This window comes from Arachis hypogaea, chromosome 2 (genome assembly GCF_003086295.3).
Source record: "Arachis hypogaea cultivar Tifrunner chromosome 2, arahy.Tifrunner.gnm2.J5K5, whole genome shotgun sequence".
Lineage (NCBI taxonomy): Eukaryota > Viridiplantae > Streptophyta > Magnoliopsida > Fabales > Fabaceae > Arachis > Arachis hypogaea.
The window spans coordinates 73,276,559-73,290,047 of NC_092037.1; the positions used below are offsets into that span (position 1 = coordinate 73,276,559).

Genomic DNA, 13,489 nt, shown 5'->3' on the forward strand with positions numbered 1-13,489 from the left:
AATTTGAAATATTTAACTCTAATAATTTCTAAACTAACAATTTAATAATTTTTAGTTGAAAATCTACAAATAAGTTTAAATATCAAAGTTTATTATTAAAACAAAAAAATAATTCAATTAATAAGTAGGAAAATCATATTTAAAATGCACCAAACCCTCAATTACAAAAATTGAACAATATTAAATTAGAAATCGAAAGAATAATATTGATGAGTATTAGAGATTAGGCTATACTAATACTATTATATTACATAAATAATCAACCATACCAAACTATTTATGATATTAAAAATTAACTAATTTATCGTCCACAACATCAACCATACATTATCATAAATTAAGTCAATACAATAGCCAAATCAAACACTAATTTATAACCAATAAAAATTTTATTATCAACTATTATTAATATTAATCATCTGAGAAATTTCTAAAAGTTAACAAATAAATAATTTTTTTAGTTGCCCAAGACTCAGTCCTGATTCTTCTATTAAGTTTGATGGAACTTAAAATAAAAAATTTACACTGTCATCATTAACATTCAGTTATAAATTCACAAATCATACATGAACCAAAACTAAACAAACACCAAAAGCACCCGGACCATAAAAACTTTGCAGATTTATCGACTAAATCTAAAATTCAAAACATCAGCCAAATACAACTATATACAAAATCAATCAACCAGTCATATCAAACATTAATTGACATTCAGTCATCATTAAACCAAAAGTATGATTTAAATCAGAAACATAACTTAAATCAATAATTAACTCGGATAATAAATAAGTTAAAATTAACTCTGATAATTAACAACAATCAATTAATTAACTCAAAAAATAATTAACTCAGATAATAATAAACTTGAAAAATTAATAACAATAATAATAATAAGTCAATAATTAATTCAGAAAATAAGCAAGTTAATATTAACTCAGACAATTAACAACAATGAACTAATTAAGAACAGAAATTAGAACAATGCAGTTAGAGATATTACATTTGTAGAACAATAAATAAAAATCAGAATAATAAATACAAAATCATCAAAATAAAATTCAAAACCAAAATCATAAACAAAATTTCAAATATAAAATAATAAAAATAGAATTTTAAAAAATTCTAAATCAAAATAGAATTAAAAATTCAAAATCTAAACTAATACATGAACTAAATCTAAAAAAAAACAGTTAAATCTCTAATACAAATATCCTAATTACAAATTTTATAATACATAGCAATTTAAAATTAGATAAATTAGGGTTTAGAATTTTTTTAAATAAATTAAAAAAATAATATGAACAAGAAGAAGGACAACATACCTGGAGGAAAGAAAGAGGCAGCTCCAATGACACAAGGACCAACGGCAACAATGATGGCAGCGGGTAGTGGTGGAGCGACAAAAACGGCGACGATAGAGTGACCAACGCAATGTAAGGAGTCCAAGCAGTTTTTGAACACTATTGATGGTGACCGACAGTGGTGGAGAGACTACCGGAGGTGGTTTGTGGGGAGAGAGAAGGAGGGAGAGAAAGAGAAAGGAGAAGGTTAGAAAGAGAGGGAGTAGTTCAGAAATAATGAGGGGGAGAAGGTTCTCGAATTTAGGACACGATTACTGTCGGATTTACCAACGGATAAATTCAATGGTAATGCTTTGCGAATGACCAAAACACAGCGTTTCACTAATTCAGATTACCATCGGATTTATCTGCCGGTAAATCCGACGGTAATGACCGTGCCAAATTTTTTTTTCTCTTCAATTATTTTCGGCGACTTTATCGTCGGAAAGCCAAATCTGATGGCAAATTTTTTACCCGACAAATTTATTGTCAAATTCGCAGGTAAATCCGTCGATAAACCCACCGCTAACATTCAACATTAAATTTGACGATATTCATCATTTTTCTTTTAGTGGGAGAAGAAGACATATATCTAATTATGCTCAATTCCCAGTTTGCAATGCAGCGGATGAAGACATTCTCCACATTCTTTAAGATTGTCCGTTTGCCAAAGCACTTTAAAACTTCTTCAAGGCTCACAACATTATTACGAATTTCTTCAACCTGACTATTAGAAATTGGCTCTTTGCCAATTATATAATACAATCGATTAGTCCTGTATCTTTGGAGTAGCAAGCTCATCTCTTTTGTTCTTCCATGATAAACATATTTTTGAAGGTAAGAGGATGTACTCAACAACAGTTTTTGAAATTATTAAAATTCCGTGAAAAAGAGATGTTGGGTGTCATGAGAAAAAGCTCCCAATTAAAGAGGAATCATACTGTAGTTATAAGCATGATAAAATGATATTCCTCTGTAAAGAATTGCATGAAATTGAATTCTTTTTCAATGGAGAAAATAATGTTTCGCAACTACCTTGGCAGATTTGTTATTGGCTTCTCGCAATTTAGGTATCTGTTCCATCACACAAGCTGAGCTTTAGAGCGTTGTGAAGAGTCTATAAATTGCAATAACAAATCAATTCTCTCATGTTCTCATCGAGTCTGATTCGGCTACGACTATTAATTTTATAAGAAATGATTGTACTAATTCTCATATTTATAAATCTCTCTTTGATGATATAAAATTATTAAGTAGCCACATTCGTAAAGTTGAATAAAAGCATATTCTAAAAAAGCTAATATCATAGCTGACATTCTTACTAAGAAAGGACAACATCTTTTTTTTTTTGTTTTCATCTCTTTCATGTTTCGGCTCTTGACATTAAGAATTTTCTTCTTTTAGATAATTATGGTTTTCAAAAACCGAAAAGTTTTTGTTAATTTTTTTTTGTGTTTTTTTGGAATTTTTGAATCTCTTATTTATCCTAAAAAAAAACTCAATTTAAAAATTTTTTATTAAAAAAAATCGAAAGATATGATATCAAATATTTAACATTATGATTAAAAATGATGAATCCATCTCGTTCAACTAACCTATTTCTCAAATCATATAGTATTTTTCATTTGATCTCACATCTCAATTACATATAAAAATAGAAAGAAAAAAAAAAAGAGAAAGAGAAAGAGAAAGAGAAAGGTCCCATTTTTAAAGATGGAGTAGTTGTAGACTTGTAGTAGAAATACATGCATAATTTCTCTATGGCTGTTAACCTTTGGAATGTCGGTTTCAAATTAATTAAATCTCTTAAAATTTCTCAAACGAGAATTCAGCTTTGCTTTCTTCCATCTTATTATTGTACATTATTTGCTTCTATTTAGTTTGACGAGTGTAAACCATTTTTAACAAAGAGTGTAATTTATGATCATAGATGATTAAGATGTCTTATTAGTTCAGATTGGAATCATGGGAATTTGCGCCCACAGATACAAAATTTACTGTGAATGAGGGTCAAGATTTCATCAAGTGATCCATAGTTTCAATATTTTCGGTAAATTATGTTTTTGAAAAATAATCTGGAGTCATAACTTTCTTTTTGGGTATTATTTAATTTTTAAATAAAAAAGTTTTAATTTTTTTCGTGTTTCAAAAATTAACATATATTTGAATTTTTATTAGATAATCAGAAGGATAAATTAGGACTTCTAATTATTATTCTACATTTTTTGTTCCTAATATTTTTAAAGTTTTTTAAAATTATTTTTAATTTTTAATTTGATTCAAATTTAGTATTAATGTTTGAAATTTACTCTTAATATTTGAAAAAAATGCTATGTGTGTATTAAAAATGAGTTATTATGTATTTGTGTATAAATATATATAGTGTTTAACTTATATATTTTATATTTTAATATGTATTTTATATGAGTGACTAATTTAATAACTAATTTTTAATATATACACAGCATAATTGATATTTGAAATAACTTCAATATAATTTAAAACTTTTGAATGAAATTGAATATTATAGATAATTTTAAAATAACTTGATTCAAAATTAATATTTATGTTTAAAATTTACCCTTAATGTTTAAACTAATCTTTTAAATAATTTCAAAGGTTAAGAAATGAAATTAGACTAAATTAAATTAAACATCATAAATAATTTAAAAAAAATTCTAAAACATTATCGGAAAAATACCTTTGCTGAGATTTTTGTTCAGGACAGTGTATATCTCTTTCTAGATTTTTGCAATTACAATGGAAAATAGAAAATGAAAAATGGAATCACGATATTTTCAAATTTTTTAGTGTAGTGCAAATTATGGATTTTCATATAGAAAAAATTGCATGTTTATGAAATAACCTATTTGTAAATTATAAAACATATTCTCAAAAGATTTTGGTATTGACAAAATTATTTTAAAAAATCAAATATTTTTGTTATAATTTTAAATTTTTTAGGGCATTTTGGTTCAATTTTTCAAGAGTGTTTTGTTAGCATTTAAACTTTATTAAAGGACGATATTTTTCGAAGTTTTATTATTGATAAATATTTTTTATGTCTTAAAATAATATTAAAATAAAGATTAATTTTCAGTGAATATATTTAATTAATATTTATATATCATTAATTAAATACATATAGTATATAAATTAAAAAAAAAACACTGCAAAGTTCCAAAAGAAAAGGGTTTATATCTATCATTTGTATAAATAATCTGATCAACCTTGATCTATCTGTGCAAGAAGTCCCACAATGTAGTCCACACACGTATACCTTAAGAAAAGCCAAAATAACAATAATAATAATGACAACATTAACAGTTGTAGCAATTATCCAATATAATCCCCATCAAGCATAATAATTTGATGTCAGTATCTTTGAATTGCATAATTATCTTTGACAATTTTAGATTAATCCTTCTATGATTGAGGAGAGGGATTTCAAATTAAATTACAATAGTAGATATATAAATAATTTTGTATATCTGTAGAAGCTAGATTAGATAGATAGATGGCATGCATAACATAGTTATCAATCAATTATTGAGAGAGATCTTTAACATTTGAAATACCTCTGCCATCTTGACCTTATAATAATAGTGCAGCAATATATAGTTATATCTATCCCCAGTTTCCAAAACAAATTAATAATAGGTCCATGAATGGCTTTAATTTCCTTCCATCTATAGAATATATGGTGCAAACAAAACTGCCTTGAAAATAATAAAAATTAATTATTCAAAGCCTAAGCTTTGGAGTAGTTGAAGACTTGGACCCCTTTGACAGGTCATGTGTTTGTTTATTGCATAAATAAATACAAAGAGGCTGTGCCGTCAATAATTAAGTGAAAATGACCATCCCCTATTTTAGATCTTGGCACGTCTGCTTCCTACTATTTTATTCATTTCTCTTATTATTAATTATTATTACCAACAAAATTTGGCACAATTCATAAATACTACTTGTTTGGTTTTTTTTTTTCTTTATGAATCAGGTCATTTTTAAATTTTGTTGGCCTCGGTAATTTTAGGAAAATAATAAAAAATTAATTTAAATAATCTAAATTTATTTTAGTGATAATTAATAAATATTAAATAAATTAAGTTTAGATTATATAGACTAATTTTTTATTGTCTTTCAAATATTATTATAGTACTATATATTGTCATAGCTAATTAAGTTGGGTTGGTTTAGTGATTAGTTCACTAATTCGCTTAAATAAATTTTAGAGAATCAAATCTCACCTTGTGCATACAACAACTTATTGGCTAATGACAAATCCTTAAATAAAACTTTGATTCACGATAAATTAATCTTTACTTATTGAATTAGAAGATACCGTAAAAAATAAATATATTGTCATAGCTAACGTTTTTGACTTTGTCATGATACTTTTTTTTCAAAAGGATGCGAGAAGATTTTTTTTGTTTACATAATATGAGAAAATAATATCGATAGTTACATATCTAATATTTTTTCTTAATTAAGAGCTTTTTTTTTAATTTGTTTAAATTTTTATGTATAATTTTTTTTATTTGTCATATAATTTTTTTTAATTAATCAAGAATCGAATTTTAAGACCAAATTCAAAACTTTCCGAATATAAAATTTTAATATTATATTATGATATAATTTTTAAAAAAAATTAAACTGATAAAAAAAATAACATGAATAATTATCACGATAACAGACTTAATATATGATGATACGTGGTTATCTAGAAGCTAAGTCAGGCATATTAAATAGTTTAAACTATAAAAATTAAATAAATAAAATAAAATAAAGTTAAGCTCCCACTAATAACTATAATTTTATGTCTTAATAATAAACGTTTATCCTGCAAGTTGAATATGTATAAAGAAAATAACCATCCGATACCAAGGATAACCATCCGGATACCAAGGATAATAAACATCTCAATAAAAAATTAAACTGATTTTAGAGTTTACCAAAGATCGAACTCTTGACCTTTTGAATCTAGAACTCTAATACTATATCTGAAACCACTCATCCCAAAAGCATAACCTGACAAGATAATGTAACACTAATAGTCATATCTCTAATGCTTCTTAAACCTCCATTGTACACATTATACGCTTAGGCCATTGGCTCCCTATACTTTCTCTTTTAGAAATTATTATATATACTAAGTAGATACATTTTTTATAATTTTTAATCTTTAATTGATAATACATCTTACCTCTTACAAATATAACAAATTAAACGAGTGCATACCAAAGTACAATGGAAACAATATTATTGTATTTTTTTATAAAAAATTATTTTAATCCCTAACGTTTTAATTAAGTCTTAATTTTATTATTAATATTTTGAAACGTCATTCTAAAACGTTTCAATTTATTTTTTTTGATCTAGTCAAAATTAAATTTGTTTTCTAATATATTATTATTATTATTATTATCATTATTATTATTATTATTTTTCTATTACTTTTTAACTTTTAAATCACTACCACTACTATTATTAAAAAAATATATTTTTAAAAAAAAATTAGTTCTGCTAAAAAAATTAAAACAAAACAAAATAAATGCTTAAGATAAAAATAAAATATTTTAAATATAAAAAATAAAATTAAAATTTAATCCAAACATACATAAAAAATTAAAATAATATTTTATTTTTTTATTTTTAATTCTTTGGGAGCAAATAATTGGAACCAAAGATTGCATGGCAGGGAAAAGTACAACTCAAGGAGATGAAAAGAGCTGTAAAAGAGGGGAAGAAATTGAAAGGAAAAAAAATATAATAAAAAAATATTAGAGGATGGTAGACAATTACTCTTGTTTAGTGATTCTTTCTGTGTCACTGAATCCTTAAAATATTGAGGGGATAGTTACGTATTTGTCAAAACCTTAGCAAATTGTGTGGGTTTTGTGGGCTATGTTGTGTGTCTTTTGAAAGCTCCATTTCCTTCAATAATTCCAACCACCTGGGCTGGCTGTGATTGTGACAATTTCTTTTATTTTTTCTTTTTCATTATTTTTAATTTTTTTAATCATTATTGTTGTTAATAAAGTACGTTATTAATCATGCTAAGTATAAGTGCAACATATTCATTTGTTGCATGCTAGCTTTAATTAGTACTACTACTTTTTAGCAGCCTAGCTACTTGACTGTTAAAATATTAATAAATTATTTAAATAATTATTGAATGTGAACTTGATAAAATAATTTTGTATTGTGCAATTGATGTCACTCATAAGAAATTTTTGTTACACTCAAATTCAGCCTATGTGTAAATACTTCATATTATTTTAGATATTTATATATATACAAGTGTAAATACGTTGACATATGTTCCTGTTTAGACCATAGATTCTCTATTTTGTTACACTAATAATAATATAATTAGGGTTTAACTTTTACGTCTGTCTGTATAGGTATAAAATATTTTATACAAATTCTTATTTAATTTATATATAATTATCTTTTAAAAATAACTATTTTTTCATTTATTATTTATATTGTCAGTTTTAAAAAATTTTAATTAAATACAATAATTATGAATATATTAATTTTAAAATCAATTATATATAAGTGATTTTATGACGGCCATGATTATAGTGACTATATTAGTTATAAAACTTTGATAATATTTAAAAATATAGCTAAAATAAAGGTGACTTTTTATTTAGCAATACTTTTAAATTTGATAAAAAAATTTTAAAATAAAAGTATTATTTAAAAATAAAAAAGATCATATTAATTTTTTACTATGTTTCAAATATTATCAAAATTTTATAATCATTATTAAAATAGAGATAGCTGAAATTTTGCGTAAAATAAAAAATAATTCCGTTATGTTACCAACAGTATTTCTGTCAACTTTTGTTTATAACTGTATTTAATAAAAATGTCTTTATAGATGTGTCTAATAAAAATATCTTTTTTTATAGTTTTATCTAATGGAAGTGTCTTTATAGATATATTTTTTAGATGTAATTTTTTTATACATGTGTTTAAAATATAATAATTAATTATTATTGACAATAAGTTGACAGATAATATATTGGTATCTTATTTTTTTTAATAAAAAAATAAATTAAACATACAAAACACAAAATAATAAAATCGTCAAATTTAATATAAATTTTATAAAATTGATCCACTTATTTATAATCGTAATATTAAAAAATTTTGAGAATTTCATCATAAATATGACTAATTATAGCTAGGTACTATAGAATACACCTTATAATATATATAATATGGTTATAATTGGAGTGTGTGTTGAGGCTCCATTATGTGATTTGTTGTAGAAAGAAAGGTAAGAGGGAAAAGGGGGTTTGGCACTTTGTCCTAAGTAGGTGAAGTTTGGTTGACTAAGAAAGCAACAACATGTGATGTGGAAAGCAATTATAATATAGTCACAGAAAATGCCATAACACAACAATATTTTACTTTTACTTTGGCTTTCAGCATCTGGGAACTTCTTGGATTTCAAAGATCACACCTAATGCATTTGATTCTGTGGATCATTTTTGTTTTCACTTTCTTCTTCAGAGTTCCGCCTAATTAAGAAACCTCCCCACTCCTCCTCTTAATTCAGGATTGGATTATTTAACATTATTGTAAAAGATAAAAAAAAGTAATTTGTTTATTTATTTTTATAAATTGATTTATATTTAATATTTTAAAAGATAAATGACTAACTTGTAAAATTTAGTTTATTAAGAACTAGTTTCTTTGATACAAATTGTAGTAGGCCAACCTAAAATCCCATTCATTGTTTTTCTTTTTCTTTTTTTTTTAAGTTTTTGAAGTTAAAATTGCTCAACCAACATTCTAGCCAATATTCAATATAAGAAAAAAAAATTTAAAACCTTCAAAAATAAGAACATCTGAAACTCGATTAGAAGAAACATCTAAAATTTAAATTAAAAAAAAAAACTCATCTTTAATGAATTTTATATTGATTTGTTTAATAACTTGTTATATTGTTAGTTGAAATTGGTTGCTATAGTATTGATTTTTTAGCATTATTATTTTTTTAATCAGCGATATCGATTTCGAGAATTTTAGTATTAAATAATAGGGTAATAAGAGGTATGTCTTTAATGAAAATTTTTAATATTTGAAGAAAATTGTTTTATTATTATACCATTCATGTCTATTTTAACCTTTGGAAGAGTTGATTTTTGACCTGGTATTTAAACTCTTTACAATAAACAAAAGTTTAGAATTTGATATCATTCATGTTATGTTCTTCTAAATAAAAATATAATTTCACTAAAAATTATGAGTCTTGATATTATTTACGCTTCAAATTTAAAACCACTCTTACCCCAAAAAAAAAAAAAAGGTTGTAGGTCCTCTTAACTATAAGCATTTAAAAGCGATAATTTAATTTCATTAATTATGTTTAGTACACAAATACTTGTAATAATTTCAAGAAAAAGAAGAAATAATCTGTTTCATAGGAAATTAAATCACTGAATATGTATGGCACAGATAAAAAACGAACAAAATCTTTAAAACGATGTTAAATGCTTACAATTTTTGAATTCAAACGCGACCAAAATCCAAATGCAGTAGGTATCATGCAAGTATAGACAATGTAAAGAACAATTATAGAGAAACCAAAACAAAAAACAAAATAAAGTTGCACTTTTATTTGTTTTGCACTGTAAATAGTAGTTTTCAACAGCATCAACATAAATAGAATATAGATTAATATAACTACTTGACGTAGAGAGCACTTTCAACCGTGCTCATTGCTTGCCAAGCCAAACTAAAAGCGACACTTTACAATTTTATATAAATATAATATCAATTTAGGATCTTATTTATATATATTGTTATTATAAAAATAATAATATATTATAAGATTTCTTTTATATATAGTGTCCATAAGTAAAGTGCATTGATGTTATTCACTAGTTATTTTGAAAAAAGTCTATATGGTTTGTTGATAAAAAAAGTCTATATAGTTATTTATTAGAGATAGGAAAATGGGCCAATTTATAAATTAATTTATTAAATTTGTCAAAAAAAAGGTGGAATAGACCAAGATTTTAAGTTGTTAAATTAAAAAATCTGGCCAAATGTATACTACTCAAGCAGCATATTTTGGCAGGATAGGACGAGCGGGTTGGCCCACTGGCCACGGATCTACTTGAAAATTTTTTTATACCAAAGTGAAGTGCGAATTATAGGAATATATACGAAAATTAAAAAAAATTAAGATTTTCAGACACATTTTTTTTTTTACTTTTTACTTCTTTTTACTCTTTTTCCGTTGTTTTTTCTGTTATTTTTATTTATTTTATTTTTTTATTTTATATTATTCACTCATATATATGCTCAAAATTATGTAACGAGTCTATTATTCTTATGACAGTTATTTGTTTTATTTTTTTAAATAAAATATGTTTTTTTTATTTGTAATGTTTTTAATATTTTATAAAAATATTCTTAATATTTAATTTGATTCAATTTTATCCTTTATCTTTTGAAATAAATTTCAATTTTACTTTTATCATTAATTTTTTTAACGATCAAACGTTAGTCAAATTCTTTTTTTTTTTAATTTTATTCATACCGCTCTCCACTACTACTTTTTGTCTCCTCTCCCATCTCTCGTAAAACATACTGCTATTATTCTTCACCACCTCTATTACCATTCTTAACATTCGCAATCACTACTCCTCTCAAACCACATCGCTGCCACCATCATCAACAATAATAACAACACCACTTTTTCAAACCCACAACTCAAATTAGACCGTTGCCACCCCCATAACACCACTATCACCATTTTTTTTAATCATCAGCACCACTAATAACAACAACCTCCGCCCCAATGCCACCATTTTATTATTAACATCATCTCTCTCAATCAACAATAGCAACTATTAAATTTTTAATTTAAAAATTATTCAAACAAAATTTGTGAAAAAAAAGAGAAAGAGAGACATAGACAGAGATAACGATGGAGAAAAGAGGCGCAACAATAACTAAAGCAAGTCTTAAAACAACTGCCCTCGCCGAACTTAAGATAGAGACGAGTAAGAGTAAAGGAGGACAAATACGTAGAAAAAAGTGATGGAGGAGAGAAGGCAAAGAAAATGAAAGCAAAAGAAGAATAAGGTAGAGCAAAAATTTATGGATAAGAGAGGAGGTGAAAATGATGGTGAGGAAGAAGAAATAGAGAGGAAGTGCAGAGGGAAAAACAGAAGAAGATGGTAAAAGTGAGTAAATTAAAAAAATCTAAGTAGTCAAGTAAAAGTAAAGGTTGGGACGTTGGGTAAATTTGGAGAAAGAAAAAGTGATATTAGGATTAGAACTAGCGCATGACTCGTGCTTAGCATAGAAAATGCTAAACTAAAACACTGCTTTAATTTACTATAGTATAGAACACATTTTAATCACAAAAACATATACAATTTTGCTGAATTTCTCTTTAACACATGTTATATACAATTGCACATTTAACACATAGACAACAAATTAAATGAACCATGATCTCCACTTAAAAATGGCAATAAATATTGAGTACCAACAAAAACTACTAAAAAAAACATAATACTAAAAAAAACGAACACTCAAAATTAAAGATCCCATGTAATTAGTGATTCATACAAAATTTTATTTTGAGAGAATAACTATGTGGTTTTGTAACAGAGAGGTAGAAAAAAGTATAACATTTGTGACAAAAAATAATATATTATAGTATAAATATGATATTTAGATTATACTAGAACGTAACATTTAATTTGATGATGAGCTGAAGTAAAGGCTAAAATTTACATAAGATTTATATGTTGCAAATTCATAATAGCCCAGATAGAAATATATTTAAACTAACGACGGAGTATAGCAATACTCATTACCGTCCCATCCTTAGAAGATACACTAAACCTAAAAATACTGCTACCTTTTAATTTACTTTTCGTGCAATATCTGGACCAATCCTTAGTAATAAATACTCCATTATGCCTCTCAGAATGCCATATAAATTTCATCATGCAAAATAAATTACAATGTTGTTTAACCTTGACCTTATTAAGCTTAGATGGAGAAGTTTTCATTGCAAACTTTACTGGCAACAACAAATTAGATATAAAGGAAAAAGTAAGACTTAAAACATTCATAGAGAAAAAAATTGTATTGGACCAAATTTTAAGTTTGTTATGTTGGTCAGAATACATACCATTGTATAGCGATTAGCTTGGTAGCGTGTTACAATTTTAACAATAGAATAAACCAAAGTAGTTGGATTTGATGGAGTTGAAGAAAAGAGGTTACCTGAGTGAAGATTCGAATTATTGTTTGCAACCGTTACTTCCAACTGATCCAATGTAGCATACATGCCTTCTAAAGATATAACATTATTCTGGGCTACTACTTCTACAGATAGAATAAATTGAGAAATGTTTACATTATCTTGAGTTTTGGCTACATCCTACTGCTTGTGGAAATCACCTAAAAAATAATTCATATCACCTATGAAAAATTTTAAAGACTACATGACTGACATATTACTCTGAATAATGATAGGAAGTTCCTTGCACACTGTTGATGGCATAATAGAAACGATTTCATAATGATTTCAGGAGACAGGTTGATTATATGAAGGAATGTATAGACCAGTATCACATAATGAAACACATGTCCACTTACATGAATATTGAGATCATTAAAGTTATAGTTATTTTTGTCCAATAAAGACTTCAAAAGAACTATGTAGTTGAAAACTACATGCATGTTGTGGTCGAATGCTTGATCAATAAGAAATTTGTCACGACCAATATATTTCACTTTCAGAATGATCAAGACGATATTTCTCCAAAAGTTGTTTATATCCTCGAACGATTATGGTAGTACGATTCCCCTTTTAAATAGTTATGTCTATATCATCACCATTAGCGTCAACAAAAATCAAAGAGTTGGAGATAATGTCTTGAAAGCTCTTACAAAAAAGTAAAAGAATTTTTTCAATTTCCTGAATATACATGATAAAAGTTATATATATATATATTATAACTTTAGGATGATGACAGAAATATTTTTAAAAGAGTTAAACACTCTTCAATACGAACAAATAATTTATAGATTTATAGATTTAAAGATATGGACTAAGAAATAGTATATTACCATATCAAGATTGATCTCAAGAAAGA

At 25.5% G+C, this 13,489-nt stretch overlaps 1 protein-coding gene across 2 annotated transcripts in view; it reads right to left on the minus strand.

The window, feature by feature from the left end:
- Positions 1-13,489, minus strand: part of LOC112748028 (suppressor of disruption of TFIIS) — a 65,481-nt gene that overhangs the window by 13,227 nt on the left and 38,765 nt on the right. The window lies entirely within an intron of this gene.